Source organism: Otolemur garnettii, unplaced genomic scaffold (genome assembly GCF_000181295.1).
Source record: "Otolemur garnettii isolate 467f Iridium unplaced genomic scaffold, OtoGar3 scaffold00301, whole genome shotgun sequence".
NCBI lineage: Eukaryota > Metazoa > Chordata > Mammalia > Primates > Galagidae > Otolemur > Otolemur garnettii.
Window position 1 is genome coordinate 586429 of NW_003852696.1, and position 11398 is coordinate 597826.

Consider the following 11398-nt stretch of genomic DNA (forward strand, 5'->3'; position numbering starts at 1 on the left):
GGGGACGGGGCAGGGGACTGGGCAGGGCAGGGCCTGAAAACAATGCAAACTTTGATAAGCAGTTCTCGATCGATAATCATTTCTCAGCAATAATTTGTTATTATTACAGTTTAACATTATAAAATTAACAAAAATAATATAAAACTCATATTCTAGTGAAATAGCCACATGGCAGCCGAAAACCGTATATTCCCTTTTTGTTCTCCCGCCCGTGCATTCTTTCCAAAAATCGGGACTTTTTTAAAACGTGCGGGTCGCGGGACAAATTGTTGAAAAACAGGACTGTCCCAACAAAAGCGACGTCTGGCCACCCTATCGGTGCCTCCCCTTCCAAGAGTTTTCTTGGAGGCTTTTTCGGTACAATTTGCGAAATTGATATTGTCCTTCATGATGGAGAAACCAGGAAAATGGCAGAAATGAAAACTGAAGATGGCAAAGTGGAAAAACACTGTGTCTTCTATGATGCTGTGTCTGTTTCAGGGAAGGTAAACGTAGCCTTTTAGCAACCTGGAAAGAAGCTAGAGCACCAGGGAATTAGAAATGAATTTGGAGGTCAAACTGAACTTTTCAACGACAAGAGTAATACTCATGAATTTGTAAACCTAGTGAAAGAACCAGCCCTACCTGGAGAACTGACTCAGAGCACAAGTTAGGATTTTGAATTTATGCAAGTTGAAAAGCCATCAGAATCTTACATGGGTGCCAATGTCCGCTTGAGGTATTTTCTTAAAGTGACAATAGTAAGAAGACTGACAGATTTGGTAAAAGAATATGATCTTATTGTTCACCAGCTTGCCACTTAATTCAGATGTTAAAATCTGTCAAGTTGGAAGTGGGCATTGAAGATTGTCCACATAGAGAAATTAAATATAATAAATTAAAGTATCATGTAAAGGATGTGATTGCTGGGAAAATTTACTTTCTATTAGTAAGAATAAAAATACAACATACGGAGTTACAATTGATCAAAAAGAGATAACAGGAACTGGACCCAGTACAACGGAAACAGAAACAATTGCCAAATGTGAAATAATGGACGGTGCACCAGTAAAAGACGAAACAATTCTAATAAGACTATTTTTAGCAGGGTATGACCCAATTCCAACAAGGAGAGATGTGAACAAAAAGTTTTCAGTAAGATACTTTTTGAATTTAGTGCTTGTTGATGAGAAAGACAGAAGGTACTTCAAGCAGCAGGAGATCGTTTTATGGAGAAAAGCTCCTGAAAAACTAAGGAAACAGGGAACAAACTTTCACCAGTGATTTGAATCTCCAGAATCACAAGCATCTGCTGAACAGCCTGAAATGTGAACTGAATAGGAGAAAAAAAGAAAAACAAAAACCTCCTGTAACCATTGAGATTAAGTTCAGCAGGTTAAAGATGGTTGCAGCACATGGAGTGGGGGCTGGGGGGTGAGGGAAAGGCCCAAACTCCACATATATTAGTCTTCCTTTATGTTACAGTGCTGCATTTATTTTATGATGTGACAAAATGTTCTTCATGTATATACATTTTCAAAAGTACTTTCTTTGGAACACTGGAACTTTCTGAAGCTGCCTTTTTCTTTTTTTTACTGCACACTTTGATTTGATTATAAGCAGTCAGATATGCATCAGCATAAATATTAAAGATTTTCATGTGAGTAGGCTGGTATGTATAATTTTGCTTTTTTTCTGCATAATGTTAATTAGAAATCGTTTTCTTCTCTCTTTTAATGCTAATGATTACCTCTTATTCTCTACCTGCAAAAATTTAAGTATTTTGTGTTCAAATGAAATTAGAATATCTGAGTAGCCCTTACATCCTGCACAGTTTTAAAACATGGAATCTCAATATTTTGAGAACTACATTTGTTTTACACGTGTTTGAGAAATGCATAGAACGTCTCACTGTGGGTGCTTCTGAGTACCATTCCATGGCTTCCTGAATTTTGCCCTTTTTGAAGTCTTTTGTGGCATGATTATTAATTTTTTCCCCAAAAGATTATGTGACATGTCATTGTGTCTGCCTTTTTATTTATTTATTTTTGCCATATGAAGTCACTGTTTTGCTACTATATTTTTTCTGCAATGTGGAGTTGACTTCTGTTGGCATTTTGGAATTTGTTAGAATTATTTAATTTTTCTAAAAATACTTTGAAACACACATATATATTTCAACTTAAGGAATCTTTTTGCCATGGGAATGCAAACATTTTCTTAACTTCACAAATTTATTCTTTACTTTTCAGGAGAAAATTTGGGGATAGGGAACTCAGGAGGACCTGTAAAGCATGCAGTTATTAGATCTGGACAATGTCATCTTTATGAAACTGAAAATTTGGCTAATTCAAACTCACATATAAACTTCATCCAGTCTTTTAATGTTTCAAACCCTAAATTCAAGTCATTTGTTTAAAAGTCTCTAAAATAGGTTGCAATCATCTGTTCATGTGCATGGAGTCTGATCTCAGATACACTAAATGTGGCGTATAGGAAACAAAATGAAGCTTGCTGTATGGAAACTACTTCAACTTACGGTTCATTGGTTTTTGTACCAATATTTTTTATACATTTCAGTACAAGTCTTGTTGGTTACTTTTACTTTATGAGTAAGCTAAATAATCCACATTACATTTCTTTAATCTTGTTTTACTATTATGGCACTTTGATAACGTGATCGGTAACCAACTTGGCTTTACTAGCAAAAACTTTACGTATCATGTGCTGGAGTGTCTACTTTAAATGTGGGTATCTATGAATGGTAATGTTTTCCTTCATGTAAATGCCTATTCAGAGATGCAAAATTTTAAAATGCCAAATATTTTCATGGTCACTTGCATGTAGTAATCTAGGAAATATTCAAAGAGATTTTGAAAACCAATTGTATTTAACCAGCCTCAAACTGTGCACCATGATGTATAATAAAGAATCTGAAAAGAAATCACCAGCTAGGCAAGAACCTTTAATAGGGTTTAATTTAACTATCAATTTTAATTATATTTTAGACTTATTTTGATTTCTTTTACTATTTAAGACAGGATTCAAATTTTGTTTTTGTTTTTTTCAAAAAACTCAGAAGTCAAAAACACAAATCTATGGTAACTTGGATTCTGAGAGAGAATTTGCCCAAAGACTTCAGTTGGATGGAGACAGTGAACAGGTTCAGCAGGTATCTTTTGGTGTGTGGGCTCTCTGTTTCTGGAAGTCTTTGGATGTTCTGTCTCAGAATCTACGTTTAATAAAAATTAAATTTAACAGTGTTTAACTGAGCAAAAAGTATTTCACAGGTTGGGAATACCCACGGACATGTTAGTTTTCTAGTTAAAGTTCTGAAAGTTTGCTTTTAGTCTCATAGCATTTAATCTCTAAAGTCATCAGAAATTTGATTTGAGAGACCTTGCCTGTCTTTTTCTTTCTTTCTGTCTGTCTGTCTGTCTGTCTTTCTTTTTTGTTGGGACAGAGTCTCATTATGTAGTGCTCGGTAGAGTGCCATGGAATTACAGCAACCTCCAACTTTTGAACTTAAGTGATTCTCTTGCCTCAGACTCCTGAGTACCTGGAACTATAGGTGCCCATTACAATGCCTGGCTATTTTTTTTGGCAGTTGCCAGTATTGTTTGACAGGCTCAGGCTGGGTTTAAACCCGCCAGCCCCTGTGTATGTGGCGGGTGCTCTAGCCACTGAGCTTTTCCTATTTTTCTTGAAGGACAAACTTTGGAGTCAGTTAGTTATAAAAATACTTTCTGAGATGAATTCAAGTTATTATTGACAATATATACTAAGACAGACCAATATTTTATGATCTTGGAACATACATATATGTAAATATAATTCACAGAAAATTAACTGCCATTTTCTATTTGACAATATTTCTCATACATTTTAAAATAAGTCCAATATGTCTTTCTCAGACTTTCACTGCTCTTAATATTTTAAAAAGATTAAAATTAGAGTTTAGATTCTGGAAGTTTTCTCAATTATTAAAGTATTAAAACATTTGTTCAAACAGGATTACAAGGAAAAGATTCCAAAGGCAATACATAGTCAACTGGATCACATGAAAATTCCTTCACAAATTTTCTTTTATGAACCTTCTTCAATCTGACATAGATAATTTACAAATATTCTAAACTTTTTGGTTTTCTCTTCCTTTCATTTCTTAAATAACCATTCTGTTTCAGGACACAATTTACTACACAGGATTTGTTTATTAAACAATGCCATTTTCCTTTCTGTTTTATTTTTTCTTACTCTTAAAAAAAAATCACTATTCACAGAACAGGATCACAGTTTACTATAAAGTTAATTATTTGCTTGGCTAAACTGATAATTAGAAAGTTTAAAAGATGAGAATATACTTTTTTTGACAAATATTCAGTTTCCCAAGCAATCTAAATAATAAAATTATTACATTTCACAAATGAGAGAGATTTTGTGGAATATAACACTGATCCAGTTTTTTTACATAGGCCTGGACAGGGACCACCCCCTCCTTTTATGGGCGTGGCACAAAGAGGCTGCCCTTTCCAGGCAACATCCCTGGACTCTAGTAAGGTTATGAACAAAGTAACCTACAACACTTCTGGGCAGTTCTATCTTGAGTAGGGAGCATACACCCCAGTCCTTTCCCCTGAGGAAAAAACCTGCAAAGACCTAACAGCCTTGCCGCAGGAAAGGGATTTCATTCATTTATTTGCTAATACATTCATTAAGTTTGTAAAGGTGTTTTTCATCTACCAAGTTTTGGCTAAAATTTCACTTAAGGCCAATGTTTACCCCTAGACAAAGGACCATACAGGACACCTCTGACTTGGGTCTCCTCTTCCCTGTGTGAAGTTCGGGTGCTCTCCACTCTCTCTATATGCCTGTCTGTCCAACAATACCTTACTTTATCACTGATCTGTGGCCCATGGGCTCACTTTTTGAATCTCTAAGACCAAGGACCCACTGAAGAAGAACTTCTAGTAACAACATGATTTTAAGGTTTTTAGTTCCTAAAAAATGCTGAAACCACAACATAGGCATCATTTGTGATGTTTTTTTTTTTTGTCCCCCTAAGTTTCACATGGTCATATGGCATCGAAGATTGCCACAAAGGACAGGACCTATGTTTTTTACCAGGTGAAGAGATTAAGATAGAAAACAGGAAACTGGAACATCTAGTTTCTCTCAGAATTTCCAGGGGGCAAAGTTGGAGCAGGGAAGAAGGAGCCACATGGGTGAGACTGTTCCCTGTAGTTGCTGGCCTAAGTATGGGAATATGTCTCTTGGGCCTCACTATAGACCTCAGACCTTTCTAGACCTTAGTATTCAAACAGGAACATAAGTTTACAGTTGGATCTAGCAAAATTAGAAATATTACAGAGGTGGCAATTTTATAATCTTTGGACACTTGCACTTGAATAATAGGTGTAAAACTAATTTTATCTTAAGGGATATCACAATCACCTGAACAAAAGGCATTTGAGTTATTCCTATTCACACAGAGTTCTAAATTTTCCTGGAGACATAGTTAGCACATAGTCTCCTGTAAACCCTTTATTTAGTGATTTATTTTTTTGAGACAGAGTCTCACTATGTTTCCCTGGGTAGAGTGCCATGGTGTCACAGCTCACAGCAACCTACAACACTTGGGCTTAAGTGATTCTCTTGCCCCACCCCACTTTCATGAGTTTTCATTTCATATCTTGATGATTAATTATTTATTTAAAATTTTAAAAAGACCCACAATTTTTCAGTACCAAAGAAAGGCAAGTAAATAATAATGAGATGAAAGCAGGGCCGAGCATCCCTTGGCACAGTGGGCCCCACACCTACAGAACCAAACACATTCAGGAACCCTGGGAGATATGCTGATTTACTGAAGGAAAACACCTACAATCCAGCTTAGATTATATCTGTATCTATGGAAATATGTTTTCAATAATTTTTTAACAGAGGAAGTACCCACAGAGGCAAAAGGGCCTGTGAGGGTGATATGATTGATGGCAACTCGGCAATGGCATAGAAGACCCTTGTTAGAATGTGCTGAGGGAGAAAATCCTGACTTCAAAAGATGTGTGTTATAGGATTCCATTTCTCAATTCTAGGAAATGGAAAGCAACAGGGACAGAAAGTAGATCAGAGCTCATCTAGGGCAGCCCTGGGTAGGAATTGGAGGAGGAATCAGAAAGGGACGTCCGGAGACCTACTGGAATCAGGGAAAGGATGGATGAGCTGGAACTGCCACCTCAGCCCTTAAACTTCCTTACAAAAGGATTCTTTATAACAAGCTGATAAAGAGTCGGGCTTTCTGCTTCCTTGGGGACACTTTTTCTAGAAGAGGATTTCTGTGAATGACTCTGAGGACAGAGGGGAGGAGTCTCCACTCCCAGGTGGCACCTGTGGGTTCCACTGTGCATACACTTGCATTCATAAACATAACATTATTTCAGTCAGGTTTATTCTTTTAACAGAAAGTTCTGACATTTGACTGTGTTTAAAGCACTCAGAGGTATTTTGTCGCATTTTATTCATGTAGAAACAGGATCTTGCCACCTGTGTTTTGTCAGTATTGCTTTGTCTTTGTTGATGCAGTGCAAATTTCCTGTGAATTTTATTGTCCTTTAAATCTCAGTTTATTTTTAAAATTTCCTCTATTAGGTGAGCTCAGTGACTTTTTTTTTTTTTTGGAGACAGAGTCTCACTATGTCACTGTCAATAGGGTGCCATGATGTCACAGCTCACAGCAACCTCAAACTCTTGGGCTTGAGCCATCATCTTACCTTAGCTCCCAGTTAGCTGGGACTACAGGTCCCTGCCACATCACCTCTCTATTTTTTGGTTATAGTTCTCATTATTGTTTCGCAGGCCCCGGCTGGGCTCGTACCTTCTATCCCTGTTGCATGTGGTCGGCGCCCTACTGACTGAGCAATGAGCACCAGGCCAATGTTTCTTTTGTTTTTGTTTTTGAGACAGAGCCTCAAGCCATCGCCCTGGGTAGAGTGTCATGGCATCATAGCTCACATCAGCCTCCAACTCCTGGGCTCAAGAGAGTCTCCTGCTTTCACCTCCCAAGGAGCTGGGATTATAGACACCTGCCATAATGCCTGGCTATTTTTCGGTGCAGCCGTTGTTGTTTGGTGGACCCAGGTTGGATTCGAACATGCCAGCTCAGGTGTATGTGGCTGGCACCTTCGCCGTTTGAGCCACAGGTGCTGAGCCAGGCCAATGTTTTAACAGAGGAAGTGCCCAAGTGGAAAAATGGCCTGTGATGGTGATAGGATCGGTGGCAACTCAGCAATGACATAGATGACCTTGGTAGAAGGGTGCTGAGGGAGAGAATCCTGCCTTCAAAGGTGTGTGCCATAGGATTCCATTTCTAAATTCTAGGAAATGGAAAGCAACAGTAGATCAGAGCTCATCTAGGGCGGCTTTGGGTAGAGAACTGGAGGAGGAATCAGAAAAGGGGTGACTGAAGGCCTTTGAGGCAGTGAGGTTGTTTATATTGATTGTGGGGGTGTTTTCCAGGGAGCATAAAATATCCAAGTGTGTCTAACTGTACACATTAAACATGGTCACGTGATTGTGCATCAGTTATCCTTTAGTAAGAAGAGATTAAGAGGGGACAGCCAAGAGAACAGGTATGGACCCTGCACACTCACACAAGGGTGACTTAGATGCAAGACCTCCTGGAATCAGGAAGAGGATGGATGAGCTGGAGCTGCCACCTGAGCCCTTGAACCTCCTTACAAAAAGATTCTGTATATCAAGCTGATAAAGAGCAGGGTTTTCTGTTTCCTTGGGGACACTTTATCTAGAAATAGCTTGCTGTGAGTGACTTTGATGACAGAAGGAGAGGAGCCTCCACTCCCAGGTGGCAACTGTGGGTTCCGCTGTGTCTTGGGTTGCAGCAGCAACAGCAGCAAAAACCACAGGCCAGATTTGAGCAGCAGCTTCTGGGTGTTCACCTTCTTGGCAGGGGAGAAGGGGGTTTTTGTCTCACTTCCCCGTGGGTCTGGAGCACTGTGGGAGCACCCAGGCTGTCGTCATAGGACTGACAGAAATAATCAGCCTCATCTTCACTCTGGAGCCCCGTGATGGTCAGGGAGCCTGAGCTGCCAGACGTGGAGCCAGAGAATCTGTCAGGGACCCCTGAGGGTCTATTGCTGTTATCATAGATAATGAGTTTAGGGGCCATTCCTTGGGGCTGCTGGTACCAGTGCACATAATTCCCAAGCCCAATGTTACTGCTGCTTCCCAAGCAGGAGATGGTGACCGTCTCCCTCGGGGCTCCAGACATCGATGGTGGCTGAGTCAGCACAGACTGGGCCCAGGACCCTGGAAGGGGGAGAGACACAGACATGGTGATTCTAGGTCTGAAGAGAAGAGGAGAGAGCAGAGTCCCATAGTCTCCCCAGGGCCCTTCCCCTGGCCCTTGTCTGGTCACCTGTGCAGTGAGCCAGGAGGGTGAAGAGGAGAGGGGACCAGGCCATGATGGGGACTGTCCTGAGTCCTGCCTTCTGTGCCCACAGCTTCCCGAGTTCTGCCTGTCCCCTCTTCATACCCTGTGAGGGGAGGCCCCATCTTCCATGCAAATAACTCCCCAGCTTTCTACCCCATCGTAGGCCGTGGTCAGGCCCCTCTGCCTGAGAGTGTCAAGGGTGGGTCTGTGCAGTCCCAGGGGGTGGGGTGGTCACCTCTGTGACTCTGAGCAGAGGGCACCAGGCACAGCAGGTGGCTGATCCCAGCTCTGCTCACCCCAGACCCCTCAGGGACAGGCCTCCAGCTCCCCCTGGTGCCCAGACCCTGCTTATACACCATCATGTGACAAAGGGACCTCAGTCTCCCAGAGCAGCCCTGTCCCTTGCCCTGCTGTGTCCACTGCCCCCCGACTCAGGACCAGGTTGGCACCCCCTCCTGTGTCCTCCCCATTTGCTCAGACAGTCTTCATGCTCTACGGGGCTCCTCAGGGTGAATGTGTCCCTGGCTTGCTGGGCTGTTATTTTGTTGGGACGGAGGTGGGGTCTTAATACACAGTCCTCATAGGTCAGAGTCAGGTGCAGAGCAGTGACAGGCTCCCATGGACACCCTTTCCTGGCTGTACTCAAAGCCTGGTTCTTTCTTCTCATGTGATTCCTCTCTGTTGGCCAGAGTTCTTCTCCATCTGTGGATCTCACAGCAGTGAGGACAGCAAGTCATTTTCTCTGTAGGGATGGGAAGGTGCTGGGGGCAGCTGAGCGTCCATTTCAGAGAGTTCTGCAGTGGAAATCTTCACTGTCTCTACTTCTATACACTTGAACACAACAGTCATCGTTGCACTTTGGTAACTGGCTGCTAGTAAACTGTTACAAGCACAAAACAGTGTAAGAGACTAAGTGACATTATTTGCAGTATTTTATTTAGGACCAGTCATGGTGGTAAACACCATAACTTTGGAGATGTAACAAGGTAAAAGTCTAAATTATTTGGACCTGGTCCCAGAGGAGCCCAATCTGTGAGAGCTGTTAGAACAATAGCTCCAGATAGAGAGTGAAGGAAAAAATATGGTTGTACTCAGGAATGAGTGCTGTCAATCTGTTCCCTCCCTCCCCTGACAAGTGTTTTCTGTGCCTTTGTTGCTCCTAGTAGAGTGAAGTAGCATCATAGACTACAGCAACCTCAACTCTTGGGGTTAAGCGATTATCTTGCTTCTGCCCCTCCCACGTAGCTGGAACTACAGGAGCCAGCCACAATGCATGGTTATTTTTAGAGATGAGATCTCGCTCTGGCTCAGGGTGGTCTTGAATTTAAGAGCTCAGTGAATCCACCTGCCTTGGCCTCCCAGAGTGCTGGGATTACAGGTGTGAGTCACTGCGCCTGGCCTGTCATTCTGTGTCACGATGAGAAAAATCATTTAATCTCTGTCCTGAAAAAAGATGATCTTTATAATATATTGTCAAAAAATCAATCTTCTGCAAAAAGATAATCCCATTTCCTAAAATTGTGAGAAGGAACAAATGTTCATGTATGACTAGGACAGTGCTTTCAGTCTATGCAGCAGACTGTTAACAGGTTTTATGTTGGGAGGTCATCTGCCCTAGAGAAGGATGGCAGCAGTGTCATCTCGTTGATGAGTTTCTCATACTTTGGTCTTATCACTGTGATTATAATGAAAGTTTTAATGTATGATGTTTTAAAAAGAGGTTAATGAAGGTGGCGCCTGTGGCTCAAAGGAGTAAGACGCTGGCCCCATATACTGGAGTGGGCAGGTTCAAAGCCAGCCCCAGCAAAAAACTGTAAAAAAAGAAAAAAGAGAGAGAGAGAGAGAGGTTAATGACTATCTAAAGCATTCACCTAAATAAAATAGGTCCATATAACTACATAAAAAGATACACTCTCCTTATGTATGAATGTTGACTAGAACTGTCACTGCTGTTGTGTCCATAGCACGGCACTTGCATTCAGAAGCATGACATGATTTTCAGTCACGTTCATTCTTTTAACAGGAAGTTTTGACATTCGACTGGGTTTAAAGCACAAGGCAGGGATTTTGTGACGTTTTATTCACTATCATGTAGAAACAGATGCTTGCCACCTGTGTTTGGTCAGCATTGCTTTGTCTTTGATGATCCAGTGTGAATTTCCAGTGAATTTTATTGTCCCTTAACTCTCACTTTATTTTTAAAATTTACTCTATTAACTATTAGGCTGGGCTCAGAGATTCACATCTGTAATGTGCCTTTCTTTTTCTTGAGACAGAGTCTCACTATGTCACCTTCAGTAGAGTGCAGTGGCATTGCAACTTATAGCAACCTCAAACTCTTGGCTTGAGCGATCCTCTTGCCTCACCCTCATGTAGCTGGGACTACAGGAGCCCAGCCCAATGCCCACCTAGTTTTTCTATGTTTAATAGACATGGGGGTCTCGCTTTTTGCTCAGTGTGGTCTTGAACTCTTGAGCTCAGGTGATCTACCTGCCTCAGGCTCCCAGGGAGCTAGGATTACACGCTGAGCCACCATGCCTGGCTTAGATGCATAGAAATTTAAAATGTTAAATTCAAGAGAGCTTCTCCAGGAAAGTCCCAAGGGCCTCACTTAGCTGGTCAACTTACACTCAGAGCACTAATATTCATGTCTTTTTCTCCTTTATTCCCCCTGGGCCATTTTCTTCCTCATCACCTTATTCTAATTAATATAATTCCCCAAAAAAAAAAATGACCAAAGTTTGTTTTCTTTATTTGACTTCTGGATATTTAAATTTTCCATCCTTCTTCCCTTTTGAAGCCTTTCTTTTTAATCTTGGTTAGGGATTCTTTGGACTTGTAAGAATGCAGTGCTTGTCCAGAATAATCAGGACACTCAGTAAATAGGTTTAATACAGAATCACTAAAGATTACAAAAGCAACAGGTTTTAGTTGTAAAGAAAAACACACATGTGGATACACACACCCACACAC

At 41.1% G+C, this 11398-nt stretch overlaps 1 pseudogene; it reads left to right on the forward strand.

The window, feature by feature from the left end:
* The first annotated feature begins 665 nt into the window (after positions 1-665).
* Positions 666-1385, forward strand: LOC111722649 (annotated as a pseudogene).
* The last annotated feature ends 10013 nt before the right edge of the window (positions 1386-11398 follow it).